This window comes from Marmota flaviventris, chromosome 14, assembly GCF_047511675.1.
Source record: "Marmota flaviventris isolate mMarFla1 chromosome 14, mMarFla1.hap1, whole genome shotgun sequence".
NCBI classification, from domain to species: domain Eukaryota; kingdom Metazoa; phylum Chordata; class Mammalia; order Rodentia; family Sciuridae; genus Marmota; species Marmota flaviventris.
The window spans coordinates 44500254-44518769 of record NC_092511.1 but is presented as its reverse complement, the minus strand read 5'-3'; the positions used below and the strand labels follow the sequence as shown (position 1 = coordinate 44518769).

Below are 18516 nucleotides of genomic sequence, written 5' to 3'. Positions count from 1 at the left end.
CCAGCCTCAGCAACTTAGCAAGGCCCTCTAAGCAACTTAAGGAGACCTTGTCTCTAAATAAAATATCAAAAGGGCTGGGGATGTGACTCAGTAGTTAAGCACCCCTGGGTTCAATCCCTGGTACCAAAAGAAGCTCAGAAACAAAGATGAACATTCCAACTCAGCCCAGACTTAAGTTACATGACACACACCCTCTTCAGACTACATTCTCAGAGGAGCTCCAGGGGCCCGGCAAGGAGAGGACTGGGAAACAGGAGATCAAGAGGCAGGGGTCTGAGGCTCCCACCCTTTAGTCAGTGCCTTGAGATCTGTGTGATACTAGGAGACAAGGGGCTTCTGGTGAAGTAATGTAAGAGGGCTTAAAAACGGCAATGAGGTTACACCACCAGGGATGTCTCAGGCTGAATATGGGGGCAGTGGAGAGGGAAAGACAGAAAAAGAGAGGGGACAGGGGAGCAGGAGGAGAGGAGGAGGAGTGCTACATTTTTGTCATTTTCAACAAACTTAGTGAGCTGTGAGTATGTCTGAGACCAATTGAGCTTCTCCACACATTTCTGTTCTTTAAACAGAAAATTTATCTTTTTTTTCTTTTTTTTATTGGTTGTTCAAAACATTACGAAGCTCTTGACATATCATATTTCATACATTAGATTCAAGTGGGTTATGAACTCCCATTTTTACCCCAAATACAGATTGCAGAATCACATCGGTTACACATCCACATTTTTACATAATGCCATATTAAAATTTATCTTTTGTGACATCAGACAAGCTGACCCCTGGAGTCTACTACCAGGCAACTGAGGAGACGCAGGGTCACTCTCATTCTTAAGATAATAATTTTAAATAGGAATTACTTCTTGAAGCACATCGGTGAGGAGAGAATTGTATTTCAAGCTTCCTAGCAACACTCTGGTTTCAATATTCTAAACCTAATTGCTCCTCTGCCTGCAAAAGGTATGGAGAGAAGCACAGTCTCTTCTGGGCACATCCTGGAGCCATTCTGCAGAGTGACAGATCCCTGATGAGGTTCTGACAGTCTTTCCCTTCCCCCTGTGTATCCAGGCTTGGTCTAACTTCCCTATTACAAACACAGAGAAGAGGAAGATGACTGTGGTGCCCTAGCCAGACTGCCAAGGCCATCATTGCTCTGGGTAATAATCAAGCCTTTCTCTGCTTCTTTATCTTCTATTCTGGGAGTCAGGGAAACCCAGGGTATGATTTGGAAAATGATGAGAAGCATGCCAATAATGAAGAGAGGCAGAAAAAAAACATGTCATTACATGAAGCCTCAGTAACACTCTTTTCTTCTTAAAAATGCACATTGTAGATATTTCTGACAGTAGGGAGAGGCATCCACATTTTGGATCCTATGGCCCCTCTCCACAACTTGCTATGAGAAATGTGGAGCTCTGGGCTGAGCTTGGTACACATGGTCAGCAGATGGCAGCAGGGAGCAAACCACCCATTTAAACCTGAAAATCCTCTAAGGCTAGGACCAAAACTTCCTCCCCCATCCCTTTCCACCATTATGCTGGGGATGGTCCCCAAGGCCCCACACAGGCTAGGCAAGTGTTATACACCATGAAGCTACATCCTTAGCCCAAGATCAAATTCTTACCAGCACATTGCTCTGGTTTTTACATTCAGACGAGAAAGTAGAAAACAGCATCCTTCTAATACTCTCTGCTACCATCCTAAAACCTGGGCTCAGGGAGATCTGGTCCAGGAAAAAATAACACAGACCTCATTACTAAAGGACAGTGCTTATTTTTCACTAGTTGTTTAAATAGATTGGATTTGAATCCCAGCCCCAGCCTGTCCTAGGGACACATACCAAGTTATTTAATTTTCCAAATCTTCAGTTTCTCCATCTGTAAAGTGAAGATAACATTAGCACTCCCACTTCACAGCATCATGAGGATTCGATGCAGTAACACTCTACATATGTCTGGCACTGAGGGAATCCATCGATATAAATTATTATTTTAACCATCAGGTCTTTGTGCCTTGTCAGGGTCGTTTATGTTTCAATGTAGCACAACTCACTGTGTGTGTGTGTGTGTGTGTGTGTGTGTATTTAGATTCCAGTCCCATAGAGTCAGCCAAGAGCTATGAAGATGTTACCACACATACATTCCCCCAAGTCTCAGATAGTTCTTGTGTTACAACTCTTTTGTGTTGTTGTTTTATAATTTTGATGGGATAGCATTACAAACTCTCAGAAGCAAAGGAGCTGTCCAACAGAGAACAATTACGTGAATAAAATGGCCTCTCAATTATTTGGCCTAAGGAGAAAACTGGCAGCAGGGCAGAGTTTGATTCTTAATGATGTTCTTAAGTCTGCTGCTCCAAGGCCTGAAAATATGGTGAAGATCTGACAGCAGTTGTTCCCAACACTTACTGTGTATCAGAATCTACATGGAGGGTTTAAAAAATACAGATGTCAGGACACCACTCGGAGATTCCTCTCAACTGGTCTGGAGTTGGGCAAGGCATAGTTATTTTTAGGTCACCAGGGTTGAGAACACTGCCTGCCAAGCCCAGTTACAGTGTTCTAGGACTTTAGCCAGACGGGTGGCAATGTAGAGCACCAGGCTGCATCACCAGACAATGCTCAAGCGATGGATCCTCAGCTGCAGCTGGCAGATCTACTGAAGCAGGGCAGAAAGACTGAGGCCTGATGCACTACAGGCCAGAGACAATGCAACCTTGGAAAGCTGATTTTTTTTTTTTTTTTTTGTACTAGGGATTTAACCCAAGGGTGCTTTACCACTAAGCTACACTGCCAGCCCTTTATATTTTGAGACAGGATCTCACTAAGTTGCTTCAGGTCTTGCTAATTTGCTGAGGCTAGCCTTGAACTTGCAATCCTCCTGTCTTAGCCTTCCTAATTCACTGAAATTAAAGGTGTGCAACACTGTGCCAGCCTTAAAAGCTTGTTGATTCTGAATCAACAAGAGAGTCCTGAAAGTGGGCAATAAGGATCCTCACCACCAATACTGAGCCCCGAGCTCATGAATGCTGGTGGTGACTTAGGGGGAGGTGCTATCATTAACTCCATGGACTGCACCAGGCGTCCATAGTTGTTGAAATATCAATAGTTGTTGAATAAATGAGGAGATTACAGCATAGAAAGTTTATATTTCTTGCCAAGTCATGGAGCAAGCAAGCAACAGAAATAAAAGATTCTGCCAGTTCAATTTGGAAGCAAATACTGTTCCCCACAAAGGTATATTTCCTATCTCGTGGATGTGTACCCACAGCACGCAGCAAAGATTACTAAACAAGACAAGGTGATGGCTGTCTCCTGTCAACCTAATGTCATTAGAGATGCAATTCCAAGGAGTGCCTGGAGGGTGAGGGAAATAAGAGGCAGTAAGAGAACAAGATTTCACCCAGATGTAAAAGCAAGTGTTAGGGGCCTTTGAACCCCTTTTCAAGGATGAAAGAGACCACCTAGGAGCCTGGACTCAGAAGTTCCCGGCCTTGATGGGATGTCTTAAGGGCAAGGCTGGGAACCAGAAGGAAACAAGAGGAAGGAAGATACGCATCTCCCCAGTGATTGACTGAGAGAGAGAACTGGCCTCACGAATTTTGAGATCCAGTACAAAATGGAAGCATGGAGCCCCTTGTTTAAAAATATTAAGAATTTCATATGGATGGATAAAAGGTGCACAGCACCTTCCTCCTCCACAAAGAAGAACTAAAGTAACAGCGTATGAATGAATTTTGAGGTGAGCAACATGGGAATCAGTATGAGAGAGACTGGGACTTTAAGATTAGAAGACTTGGGACAAAAGCATAGAAAGAGAAAGCACCCCAGTATCTGCCACTCTAGTTCCACAGCCAGGGAAGGGGAGACTCCCCCTTTGTAGGGATAAGGGTACAGAGGAAAGTCCCACAAAAATATCAGTCCAGACACTGGCAACCCTAGCTACTGGAAAGTTCCACAGTCCTCTGGGACCCCACAGTCTACTCACTGCCTTGCAAACCCAACTTAACCCAGCAGAGCAACTGAGGCCCAAACCTGCTGGGTGCACTGCACTGTAAGGGATGGATATTACCACATGGAAGGGAAGGGACACAGAGGGGAATGCAGTTGATACCCTCGAGAACCAGAAGACCAGGGGCTTGTCCTCTGATCCACAGCACGGTCAACCACATGTAGACTCAGGTCAGTGCCAAGACTGTCAGCAGACCCTCTACATAACCAGTTCCTGCTATCCCCCGGCCCCGCCACCATGCTGAGGTGCCTGTTGTTGACAGGGTAGGGAGGGATGGCCAGTAGTTCCCACTGCTGCTCTGCCCATAGCAGTGTGCTAAGGGGGTCTGTAACAACTCCACAGTTCCAGCCCCCACCTCACCCATATACCTGTACTGCCAGCAAAGCAACAGAGAGGCACACTGGCCTCCCACTGCCACTCCATATGCCCACTTCATCTAACGATCCACCACTGTCAGGACGGTGTGAGTGCCACCACTGAGGCGGTGATGCGGTTCCTCCCCCCACTTCTCCCTGTGTAACGTCTGAGCCTGCACCATTCATTAGGCAGAGGACAAGTGCTGCAGACCCCTCACCACTGTCTGGGCCCCCAGTGCCAGAGACCCTTACTAGCAGCAGAGCTGGCACTAACAGTGCCTGGGGAAACCTCTACTGCTCAATTGAAGCTACCAGCCCCATTGTAAGAGTAGCCACATAGTGAGCACCCCACACTCACTGCTGTGTGCCCCATACCTACCGGAACCCCTGAAATAAAGTACCCCTCCTTTTGTGTAACCTACAACTGTCTCTCCAACTGCACTGCGGTATGCACTGTGCCCAATATAATAATTATAGTCAAAGAAGCTACAGAAAGACTATATTATTTAGTGCTCGCCTGGAAATAAATTTGGCATTGCTTAACAAACCAACACCCCAAGACATATCTTCTAGAGAAGACCACTTACTAAGAAGGTCATCCTGTAAACGTGGTAGACTTACCTGATCCACTAGATGTGTAAACCTAATTTCTGAAGTATCAGAAATATGAAAAAACAAGGCAATATAATGCCTCTAAAAGAACACAGAAATTCTCTAGCAATGAACGACATAGACATCAATATGGATAAAATCCCTGATAATTTAAAAGAATGATTATAAAAAAGTGCAATGAAGGGGATTAGGGGAAAGTGCTAGGGAGTGATATTGGCCAAATTCTATTGTTATATTGTGTACATGTATGAATGTGTGACAACAAATCTCATCAATATATACAACTAGAATGCACCAATAAAAAATATAGGGAAAAAGCACAATGAGATCCACAATAATACCAATAAATAGTTAAATGAAATTAGAAAGACAATGAATGATATTGTCTTCCTAATGAGATAATGAGAAATTCAGCAAAGGGATTTTGAAAAAGATTTGGAAATGAAGAGCTCAGTAGGTTAAATAAAAATAAAGTTAAAGCTTCAACAACAGAACAGATCAAGCAGAAGAAAGAGTACTTGAACTTGAAAACGGTTCTTTTGAGATATTTAAAAGAAGAAGAAGGAATGAAGAGATCATTAAAGACCAATGTGACCCCATTAAATGGACAAATATCCACATTTCTTAATATCCAAAGGAAAAGAGAGAAGGAAAGGGCAAAGAAAACCTATCCAATGAAATGACAGTAAAAACTTTCTTAATCTTGGAAAGATATGGACATTTGTGTACAGGAGTCTTATAGGATCCAAAAAGACAAGACCAGAAAAAAAATCACCATAACTGATTATGATAAAAATTTCAAAAGTATAAGACAGAAAATTCTCAAATCTGCAAAAGTGCCAAGTTACATTTAAGGGTAACCCATTAAACTAAAAGAGAAACATTACAGGCCAGAAGGGAAAGGAATGACATATTCCAAGTCCTGAAAGAAAGATTATATCCGGCAAAATTAACTTTAGAAACAAAGGAGAAATAAAGACCTTTCAAAACATATAAAAACTGAGGGAATTCATAACTACCAGACCAGCCTTATAAAAAATGCTCACATGAGTCCTACTCTAGAAGTGAAAGAAAGATGACTACCACCATGAAAATATGTGAAAGTGTAAATCCCACTAGCAAAATAGATATGCAAAAGAGAAACAGAAAAGAAGTATCAATGCAATAAACCATCAAGCCACAAAGATGAATAAGGAGGGACAGAGAATAATATTTGAACCAATTAAAAGAAAATCAACAAAATGACAAGAATAATTCCTTACTTACCAATAATAAACCTAAATGTAAATGGACTAAATTTTCCAATTAAAAGATAGAGTGGCTAAATGAAAACTAGCTGGTTGAAAGTACATAAACAAAATAAGATCCAATAATATGCTTCCTACAAGAAACTCACTTCCCCAGTAAAAATACACACAGACTGAAAGGATGGAAAATGATATTCCAAGCAAATGAAAACCTAAACAAGCAGGAGTAGCTATACTAGTATCTGACAAAGTATACTTTAAGAAAAAAAATTATAAAAGACAACAAAGGCAGTCACTACATAATGATCAATGTATCAATTCAACAAGATATAAAAAATGATTATAAATCTATATGTACCTAATGTCAGAGTACCCCAATGCATTCTATTATCATATATAACTAATTAGAACGAATTGAAAACATAGATTCAGGCTAACGGAGCCTCTACCATCTTCAACACATGACTTCTAAGGCCTCCCTAAGAACTGGCATCTAACCAGCAAATGGGAACAATAGAAGATCATACATGGGAAATTTTTAATGTAGATCAGGAAGTGGCACTAATCACCTCCACAAACATCTCACTAATTTGAACTAGGTCATATGGTTGCTTCATAATACTCTCTCTCTCATACACACACACACACACACACACACATATATATATATATATATATATATATATATATATATATACACACACACATATATATAGTATAGTATATCAATCATCTTGCATTAGAACCTAAAGCTCTATAATAGCAGAGCCTTTGTCTTTCTTTTCCCCACAGCTCTATTTTCTCAGTGCCTGCACAAATACAATTTTTTAATTTATATATGCAGCAGAATGCATTACAATTCTTATGACACATATAGAGCACAACTTTTCATATCTCTAGTTGTATACAAAGTATATTCACACCAATTTGTATCTTCATACCTGTACTTTGGATAATAATGATCATCACATTCCACCATCATTTCTAACCCCATGCTCCCTCCCTTTCCCTCCAACCCCTCTGCCCTATCTAGAGTTCGTCTATTTCTCCTGTGCTCCCCCTCCCTACCCCACTATGAATCAGCCTCCTTATATCAGAGAAAATATTTGGCATTTGGTTTTTTGGGATTGCCTAACTTCACTTAGCATTATCTTCTCTAATCCATCCATTTACCTGCAAATGCCATGATTTTATTCTCTTTTATTGATGAGTAATATTCTATTGTTTATATATGCCACATTTTTTTAAAAGAGAGAGAGAATTTTTTTAATATTTATTTTTTAATTTTTGGCGGACAAAACATCTTTGTTTGTATGTGGTGCTGAGGATCAAACTCGGGCCGCACGCATGCCAGGCGAATGTGCTACTGCTTGAGCCACATCTCCAGCCCAACCCCACATTTTTTCAATCCATTCATCTACTTAAGGGCATCTAGGTTGGTTTCACAGTTTAGCTATTGTGAATTGTGCTGCTATAAACACTGATGTGGCTGTGTCCCTGCAGTGTGCTATTTTTAATTACTTTGGGTATAGACTGAGGAGAGGGATAGCTGGGTCAAATGGTGTTTCCATTCCCAATTTTCCAAGAAATCTCCATACTGCTTTCCATATTGGCTGCACCATTTTGCAGTCCCACTAGCACTGTTTGAGTGTACCTTTTGCCTTACATCCTCACCAACACTTATTGTTGTTTGTCTTCATAATAGCTGCCATTCTGACTGGAATGAGATGAAATCTTAGAGTGGTTTTGATTTGCATTTCTCTAATTGCTAGCTATGATGAATATTTTTTCATATATTTGTTGATTGATTATATATCATCATCTGAGAAGTGTTTGTTGACATCCTTGGCCCATTTATTGATTGGGTTATTTGTTTTTGTTTTTGTTTTTTTAGAGTTTAACTTTTTTAGTTCTTTATATACTCTAGAGATTAGTGCTCTTTCTGATGTGTGAAGGGTAAAAATTTGCTTCCAAGATGTAGGTTCTCTATTCACCTCACAGATTGTTTCTTTTGCTGAGAAGAAACTTTTTAGTTTGATTCCATCCCATTTATTGATTCTTGGTTTTAATTTTTGCACCAAAGGAGTCTTATTAATAAAATTGGGGCCTAATCCCACATGATAGAGATTAGGGCCTACTTTTTCTTCTATTAGATGCAGGGTCTCTGATTGCATTCCTAAGACCTTGATCCATTTTGAGTTTTGTGCATGGTGAGAGATAGGGGTTTAGTTTGACTTTGTTGCATATGGATTTCCAGTTTTCCCAGCACCATTTGTTGAAGAGGCTATCTTTTCTCCAATGCATGTTTTTGGCACCTTTGTCTAATATAAGATAATTGTAATTTTATGGGTTAGTTTCTATGTCCTCTATTCTGTACCATTGGTCTACCAGTCTATTTTGGTGCCAATACCATGTTGTTTTGTTACTATTGCTCTGAAGTGTAGTTTAAGGTCTGGTATAGTGATGAGACCTGCTTCACTCTTCCTGCTAAGGATTGCTTTAGCTATTCTGGGTCTCTTCTTTTCAAATAAACAATTTTTAATAAATATTTTTACGTTAAAAATCACTATCATCTTAACAGATGCAGAAAAGGTATTTGATAAAATTCAATATTTCTTCATGAAAAAGTCTTGAATAAATTAGGTATAAAAGAATCATAACCTCAACATAATAAAGGCTATGCAGATATGATAAACCTGCATCCAATATCACACTGAATGGGGAAAAGCTGAAAGCATTTCCTCTAAGTACAGGAACAAGACAAGGGTGTCTATTCTTACCATTCTTATTCAATATAGTACTAGATTTGTTTTTAAACCCAATCACTGAGCCACATCCCCAGCCCTTTTTGTGTTTTATTTATAGACAGGGTCTCACTGAGTTGCTTAGGACCTTGCTAAGTTGCTAAGGCTGGCTTTGAACTCAAGATTCTTATCCTTCTGCCTCTGCCTCCTAAGCCACTGGAATTACAGGCATGTGCCACCATGCCCGGCAGTACTGAAAACTTTAATCACAGAAACTAGGCAAGAGAAAGAAATGATAGGTATACAAATATGAAAGGGGAAAGTCAAATTATCCTGGTTTGTAGGGATAGAAAAATGTAAAGACTCCACCAATAGGCTATTAGAACTGATAAATTCTAGAAAATAGCAGGATACAAAATCAACAAAGTCAATAGCTTTTCCATTTAAAATATCAAATTTGCTGAGAAATAATCCCATGGATAATAGCTACAAAATAAATAATATACCTATGTTTAACCAAGGAAGTAAATCCTTCTCCAGTGAAAATTGCAAAATACTGATGAAAGAAATTGAAGATGACACAGAAAGACAGACAGAGCTCCCACATTCATGGACTGGAAGAATTAATGTCTTTAAAATATCTATCCAACCTGAAGCAATCTACAGATTCAATGCATTCACCATCAAAATACGAACAAAACTAAGAGACATCACAATACCTGATTTCAAAACATACTACAGTGCTGTGGTAATAAAAACAGCCTGGCATGGGCATAAAAACAGACACAAATGTGGACGGAACACAATAGAAATCCCCCAATTAAACACATGCATCTATAACCAAGTGATTCTTGACAAAGGGGTCAAAAATATACGCTAAAGAAAGCATCTTCAGTAACACTGGGAAGACTGAAAATTTACATGCAGAAGTTTTGATCTTGTCTCTCACCCTGTAGAAAATCAACTCAAAATTTAAAAAAGATTTAAAAAATGAAACAAAACAAAACAAAACCTGAAACAGATAAGACCTGAGACTCTGAAAGTACTAAAAGAAAATGTAGAGAAATAGTTCATGACATTGGTACAGCTGATTATTTTCTGGACACGACCCCCAAAGCACTGGAAACAGAAGCAGAATTCGACAGGATTATATAAAGCTCAAAAGCTTCTGAACAACAAAGACAACATCTATCAACAGAGCAAAGAGAGAACCTTCAGAATGGGAGAAAATATTTGCCAACTATTCACCTGACAGAGGGTTAGTATCCTGACTATGTAAAGAACTCAAAGAGCTTAAAGAAATACCTAAGTAATCCAATTTAAAAATGAGTAAATGATCTGAATAGACACTTCTCAAAAGAATACAAGTGGACAACAAATATGAAAAAAATGCTCAACAGCTTTGGCCAGCAGGGAAATGCAAATCAAAACTACGAGATACCATCTCACTATAATTAGAGTAGCTATTATCAAAAATAAAATACAAACAACAAATGCTGGCATAGATGTGGAGAAAAAGGAACTCTTACTTGTTGTTAGTGGGAATGTAAATTAGCACAGTCTTTATGGAAAACAGTACAGTGATTGTTTAAAAACTAAAAGTAGATCTCCCATATGATCCAGCTAGTCCACTTCTAGGTATCTCAAGGAAATGAAATCAACATACCAAAATACCTGCACTTCCACTTTTATTGAGGCACTATTCACAAGAGCTAAGGTAGGAAATTGGCCTAGTATCCATCATCAGATGAATGGATAAGGAAAATGTGGTGTATGTACACTGTGGAATAGGATTCAATCATTAGGATGAAATTCTGCCATTTGCAGCAAAATGACACACAGAATGACAATAACCACATGTTCTCTTATACATGGAAGCTTAAAAAAAAAAGTGAATATGGGGGGAGGGACCATTAATATGAAAATAGGTGTTAACCAAAAATAAAATTAAAAAAAAAAAAAGCTGTACTTGACGTTCATACCCCTAGCTCGATTTAAAAATGGAAAATTAAGAATTTTAAGGCAATGACAGCAAAGCTCTCAATCAAGTATAGGGTTGGTTCTACATATGGCACCCTGTGTAACTATCCAGATCTTGGGCCCAGTAGGCCACCCTACCTGGGGACCCCAGGGCTGTTTGAAGGTTAAATGAAACCTGTGTAGAGTGTGCCTGGCGGCCTCAGAGCCACCCTTAAATGCTGAGCCTTGCTGAAGGAGAGTGGCTAGTCTTCAGTCTACTGTTTCCCTTTACAAGGGCTCTTTCCCTGAAAATTTCCAACTGAATTCATAGTAAAAGTGGTTCTTGAAAAAAATCCCTGGTTATTTAAAAAAAAAATCCATCCCACAGGACCCAAGCTCGATCCATACAGCCGAACATGGCTGCAGAGGTAGAAACCTGCAGTCTCCCAGGCTGGCTTTTATATGAGGCTGACTCAGAAAGATGTTTACAGGGAAATTAGGAGAAGGAACAGCCAGCCAGCCCTCTGCTCATCTGACACCACATTGCATGCAGGGTCTGAGCAAACACCGCTGTGCCTCCTGGCGGCATGCCTCACTGTCCCCAGCTCCCACACCATATGCCTCTGTGCCACCTTCTTAGCAGAAGGACAGACAGTGAGACAGAAGGGCCTGGCCCAAAGGAGAATGGTGGGCACACAGGGAAAGTGTGACAGAGGCCACGGGGAGTACAGGCAAGTAATGAAGCTACCCAAGAGACCAGAACAGGGTGGGCGAGTTATGTTTCTACAGTAAACAAGGCTGCTCTCAGATTCGAGAGTTGGCCTTTTGAATATTTTATACCAGGGCTTCTCAAGTGCAACACTATTAACATTTGGGGCAAGATAATTCTTCACTGTGGTGGTTATCCTGTGTGTTGTAGGAGATATAGAAGCATCCCTGACCTCTACCTGCAAGTGCCAGTCACACCTACAGACAATGCCAAAGGTTTTCTAGAAGATGAAATCGCCCCTGGCTGAGAGCTGCTAGGCTATATGACCCTCATGTACTCAGAGAAAAATGGTAAGAATAGAAGGGAATTATAACCCGGCCTCCACCTTCACCCATCCCTCCCTATCCTCTCTCTGCCTTGGAGGGCGAGAACTCAAGTAGAGATGTGACCTTGGCACTCGCTTCCTTAATCCTGTTCTAAGACCTCCTATCATGGCCCTTGGGGGTCAGGCTTGAATGCAGCAGGTTGATACCAAGGAACAAGTCATCCATTCCTCCTTCTGCATGGCTGTCACTTGGATCTACAGCAGGGCTCTGCGCTCTCATCACAGAATGCACTCTTCACTCATCTGACAGTTATTTCCAGCATGTGCCAGGTACTGTTGTGAATGCTCTAGAGGTATCCAAGAAATGAGAGACCCTCGTCCTTTGGAAACAGAAGGGCCGTACACATAACACATCAGTTCTGCTGTATATTGAGGTGAAAAGTAGATCTGGAGAAGGGATGAGCATCCAGCAGGTGGAGGCAGAGGGGGCTACAACTCCAGGTAGGTTATCAGGGAAGATTCACTAGAGAGCAGGCCTGAAGAGGAGGAGGGAAGTTTTTGTTCAGATTCTTGAGGTCAGTGTTCCAGGCAGAGGGAGCAGCCTGGGAATGCAGAGAGTGGAAGGTGTGAGCCAACCTGACCTGACAAGGAGGAGCCAGAGCAGGAAGGTGGCCACTGTAAAAACTTCAGCCTTTTGAGGAAAAAATGGGGAATCATCACAGGGTCTTAGGAGAGGAATAATGAGATCTGACTCATGAAAACTTGGAACAGTCCTTGTAGCTGCTGTGCAGAGAACAATGGTCAAAGCAGCAACACAAATTTTAAAGCAACTGCAGTAATCAGTGTCAGAGATGATGGTAGTCCAGGCAAGGACTGGGCAGTAGAGATGGTGACAAGTCTAAGGAGGAAAATCTTCTGTCCTGGGGGCTTCAGCCTCTACCTTTAGCTTAGTGATCAGCTTAATGCAGAATCGCTCTGACAGGAGTTTAGTTTTAGACACAGCAACAGTAAATATGCACTTGTAATTAAAACAACCCTCTCCCCCAAACAAAATGTACTAATCACTAGAGCAGGCTTTTTAGAACGGTCTACCCACTTCCTAGGAACATAACTGGCACTTGGTAGGTGCTTAATATTTACCAAATGGATAAATAATACATCTTATGCTGTGTGACTAACTACTGTATTCCTTTAGACATACTCATTTATAACCATTAACTCAAAATATTTTATCACCATAGAATTTATCACCATAGAAGTCATTTTGGTCGACTTGCCTTAAGGATTATTTTTGGCTTCTCTTGCCACTACCATAAATCATTTTAAGCTACATTATTTTACCCCACTGAGCCATTAGCTTCTAAAATGATCAGATTCAAAATGCACCATTAGTAAGCTTGGTGAGATATGAGTGAGAGCCCTAAGTTTACACTTAGCTCGATGCTAATGACCCTAAGCTTCTTTCTACTCATCTATAAGGTGATAAGAGTTCTCGCCGACATCCAATATCTCTTCCAGCTTGGAAATTCCAGAATTTGATATTCACTGAAACATGTATTGGCAATCCAATATCCTAGACATCTGAAATCCTTTGGTACCAGGTGCATTTTAGAATTTAGAGAAGTTTGGACTTTGGAATCATAATATGTCTACTGGGATCTGAGATACCACTTCGAATCAAACATTTCTGTAGTGAAACCTATGGAAAATTCATATGTATAAGACACCAACCAGCTTCATAACTATTCAGGTCGGGTTCTGCTAACAAATTTTTATTTGTCAGCAAAATTTTTATTCTAAACTGTTTCACTTTCAGAATTGCAGGTAAAAGATGCTCAGTGTTATAGTTTGGATATGAAATGTCCCCCAGGGGCTCATGTATTAAAGGCTGGGTCCCTAGTGGTGGCACTGTTTGGAAGTGGTAGAATCTTAAGGAGGTGGTGCCTCGTTGGAAGAAGGAGGCCACTGAGGGTGTGCCTAGAAGCATGCATCTTGTCCCCAGCTCCTTTCTCTCTTTGCATCCAGCTTCCATGGAGTGAGCAGCTTCCCTCCTCCATGATGTTTCCTCGCCATGATGTTCGGCCTCACTTTAGGTCAGAAATAATGGCTCTGAGTGTTAGTGGACTGATATCTCTGTAAGTCAAAATAAAATTTTCCCTCTTTTTAAATTATCATTCTCAGATATTTTGTCAGTGACAGAAAGCTAACGCACTACATGAATTAGGTTGTTGATTCATCATGTACAATTGGCACTAGAGAAAATTTGAACACAAAAAAATCTAGTAACTCACAAAAGATGTCCAAGTCGCTGGTGTAACTAAAACATTACAATTCCCTTGATCGAGGAATGGTCTTCCTGATTATGTGAAGGACATTTTCTTTGAATAAGCTGTAAGCTGGGGAGGAAGGAGCCCTAAGAATCAATCCCGGCCTTAACTGATTCTTGTTGATGTGAATATGACCCGACTCTAAACTGATTTCACCCTCAATCTAAAGTAGGGTTAATTGTTTTCACTGGAAGTCAAATGTCTTAATTAGCTCAAGCTTGACTACAAAGATGTAAGAGAAATAATAGTGTCTCTTTATAATTAAGCTGAATTATTTTTTCTGAGCTTAGTATGTATTGCAGTTCATTTAAAATCATTCTCTCCATGTCTAACAAGTTATTAGAAAATGCAAATGTATGCAAACCTTACATTAAAAAAACTTGGAAATTGTCAGATTAATTTTATAGGTCTACAAGTCTACAGGAGAAGCAATGGAAGTCTTTACAGGTAGCCCACTGTGCTTATCACATTACACTTGATTTCTAAATGCTGGTAAGTACTGGCTTCTTAATTTTAATTTTTTTTAATTTAACAAACACAGATAATTATTAGTACCAAGTCATGAGTATTGGGATATGACCCTAATTCTGTGGCTAAATTTGGTTTAGAAAGCCATTTGAGCAAACTGAGAAATCACTGTATCTCCATGGAAATGAATTCAACAGTCATTGTTACCCAAACAACAAAAATACGAAAGCAAGCTCATGTATATGGAGAAGTTCTTGTAAAACCATCCATACGTGTAGGTTCATGTTCAAACTGAAAGCTTAGATGTTCTAACATTTCCTTGCCTGGATTTGCTCCTTTCAAATGTACTTCATTTCCACTTTTGAAACAAAAAGTAGATAGAACAGAGGGTCAAGATTTCCTTCAGGGTGTGATAAACTACCCCAAACATCTGTCCACTCCATTCTTTCTGTTCTGTCCTTTCTGCACCCTGTTTTCTTCCCTCTTCTTTAACCCCACACTAAAAGGCATGCTGAAAGGGTCAAGGCCCTGGCTGAAGGATCAAGGGCGTGGTACCTGTCTAGGCCAGAAAACCGTTTACCTCTTCATTACCTCTGATCTCCTCCTCAGATCCTACATTTTTTAAGTCCCACACCTGTTTGGGGACTCCTGCCTCACTGTGGCCTTGGGACACATCTCCATGTGTTCTAGAGGTCCTACCCTTGTCCCTGGAGAGCTGGTTCAGTGATCACAACAGGAGGCCTGTTCAGAGACTCTCTTGGGGTTTCAGCTGTGCAAAAGCAGCTTCCAAACACAACAGCCTCCTTGCCTTCTTTAGCGTGAAGTTGGCACCGAGCTCTGGCTCAAGATCTGCACAGCTCAGGCCATGAAGGCTGGAGAACTCCGAGTTGGGGTGATGGGTGGGTTGGATTTGGTTTTTACCAACACTTCAGTCAGGAGCCTCTTGTTCTTTTCACTTGAGATGTGTATGGTTTTTCCACTGAGAGCTGGAACGGACACCAGCATCTCTATTAAAGTTCATGGTCCATAGGAGACTTGTGTGACAGAGCTCCCAAAGTAGGTCATCCCAGGCACCATGCTGGGGGGTGTGTTTAAATGGGTGCTATGTGGATAAAATTTATTTCAATAATTAAAACTTGAATGAGCCAAAAAAAAGTACATTAAGCCCATGTTACCATTAATACTATTACCATTAATTACCATAAGAAGTTTTATTAAAAAGATGCATTAACATCAGTTTAAAAAGTAGACAAGAGTATCAGCGAGGAGCAGCAATTCTAAAACTTAAGAAGATGGCTGGACACTCAGTGATCTATGAGGCTGCGTTCTGAGCAGTCCCCACCCCGACTCTCCTGGGAGCTCCTTCCCACTCCCCACCCCAGTTACGACTCCCTTGAGCTTGAACAGGAACATAATCTACATCTTTAAAAGCAGAGTCCATTTCTCCTCCTGAAATATAGGCTACTGTCCCATTAACCATTCATGTAATAGGCATAGCAGTCCCTCCCCAATATACCTCAAACCCAGGTACCACAGGCCATATCTCACAGGATGCAGGCTTATTTCAAGTTCCATCTGTTCACCATGCACCATCCAGATCTGCTTTGATCCTGCAAAGGCAGGTGGGAATCTGCTGAGAGGGATAAAAGGTGGAGGATACCCTTGACTGTCCTCCTTTGACGTGGGAAACAGGAGTTGGCCATGGGGTTGATTGTGTGTGATCAATACAAACCCTCATTACATAGTTGCTCATTTAGAACCAGTTCCTAAACTGGCCTTTGAGAGTCATGGTCAAGGACTTCATATCAGATTAAAATAAAATTATAGCAGGGTGAATTAATAATGGCGTCTGTCCTGATCCCTGTGCTTTAAATTTTACACATTAATTATAAGATATGATTTTTGAAAGAGGTGAACAAAGTGATTGCCAAAAGGAAGTCATTATTTCAAGTCAAGTCTATGCTCTCCCAATATTTAGCCAGTTTATGGTCAACCATCCTATCTAGCAAGTTAACTTACCAGTTATTTAAGGAAATGTTTTGGTTTTAGTTATACCTTGAAGGATGTCAAGAAGGTTCAAGGTCAAACATTTTGACTGCTTTACTTTTTTTTTTTTTCAAATATTGCTGTTACAGGGACTTGCTTGCTCATATCTTTTTTTGAGAATTTTAATATTTATTTTTTTAGTTATTGGCGGACACAACATCTTTGTTTTGTATGTGGTGCTGAGGATCGAACCCAGGCCGCACGCATGCCAGGCAAGCGCGCTACCGCTTGAGCCACATCCCCAGCCCGCTTGCTCATATCTATTTGAAATATTTTTCTAAATATTTTTTTAAGTTACACTGAATCATGCTCTAGACGGAGAACTTAAGGACCTTTATCCGATCTCTCCTTGTCCATACACCAAAGTAAACCTCAAATTCTACAGCTTTCTATGCACCCACTGCGACTTGTATCCAGAGATAGATCCACACCAGGATTCTGAGCCTCTCTGGGAAGGAACAGTCCAATCTCTATAAGGGCCAACTGTCAAGACACTTTCTTTCATTTAATGGTTATATAAAGAAGCTGGCCTCAGGGTAACAAACAGGAAGTACAATGTCCAGCTCACTTTCCCAGATGCTCAATTTTTAAAAAAGCTTGATTGAAAACACTATTTAAGGAGGATGGCCGGAGGGATGTGCAGTCCCTTCTTTCTTCTCTCAGTCCTCTGAAATCTACCCCAGGTATCAGAGAGTGGGACACATGGCCACAAGATGTGGCCTACAGAACATGCGTGGCAGCACCACCATCAGCCCACGTACAGACTTTGTAATAAAGATCCATGAAGAACAACTCATTTCAGGCTTTCTGGAGACTGTGGACCTCCATGTCAAGGGTCCTTACTAAGAAGACTCACATGAAATTTCTCTCTGATCTCAAATGGGAAGTGATTCCCCGTCACTTGAAGAATACTGAAGTTTTCATCTCGTGGATCCTAGGACTCATGGTACTGAGCACTCCTCACACAGCACTGGCTACAGGAGCCTGGGGTCAGGTCTGGGGACCATCTGTGCTTAGAATATTAACGCTGCTGTGACTGTGTCTTATCTTTCCTATTTTCATTTTCTACTTTACTATTTCTGAGCTTCAAATTCTTTATCTATGAAAAGGTAATAGGCCTACCCTGAGAGCGCAAAAATGTGTATGAGCTGCTTGGTATTCTACACCCACATGCTGTATGTTGGAATTACAGCTACCCCTTACAGAGTGCTGACTATGCATCATGATTTATCCCCAGCACTGTGTAAGTATATTTAATCCTCATGAAACTCTGAGTTCCCTGCTAATATTACACTCATTTATGAGGAAGCACAGGCCCAAAGATGTTAAGAAATCTGACCGAGGTCTCAAATCATGAGTTAAAATTTGGACTTTAACCCAGGCCCCCTAACTCTGAGTTCATGTTCTAAACTTCTACTAAACTAGTAGCCAGTTCTAAACTGGCTACTAGTTCAAAGCTATTTTTTAAGAATATTTTCCTTGTCCCATTTTTCCTATCATTCATTTCTGTTTTCAGAGACTGAGAAGAGTCACATCTAGGGTGACAAACTTGTCCAGCACTTCTTAGTTTGATCACTGAAAACTACCTCCTGCATATACAGACAACTTTGTGCCACTTAGGAAAAAGGATGTCCACTTATTTTTAATGTATTGCTGGTCTTATTCAATATATTTACATAAACTTCCTTAATCCTTTATAGAATAAGGTGAGGTACA

The 18516-nt window shown here is 40.6% G+C and overlaps 1 protein-coding gene across 1 annotated transcript in view; it reads right to left on the bottom strand.

The window, feature by feature from the left end:
- The window catches only part of Eml6 (EMAP like 6), a 254447-nt gene that overhangs the window by 113765 nt on the left and 122166 nt on the right, over positions 1-18516 (bottom strand). The window lies entirely within an intron of this gene.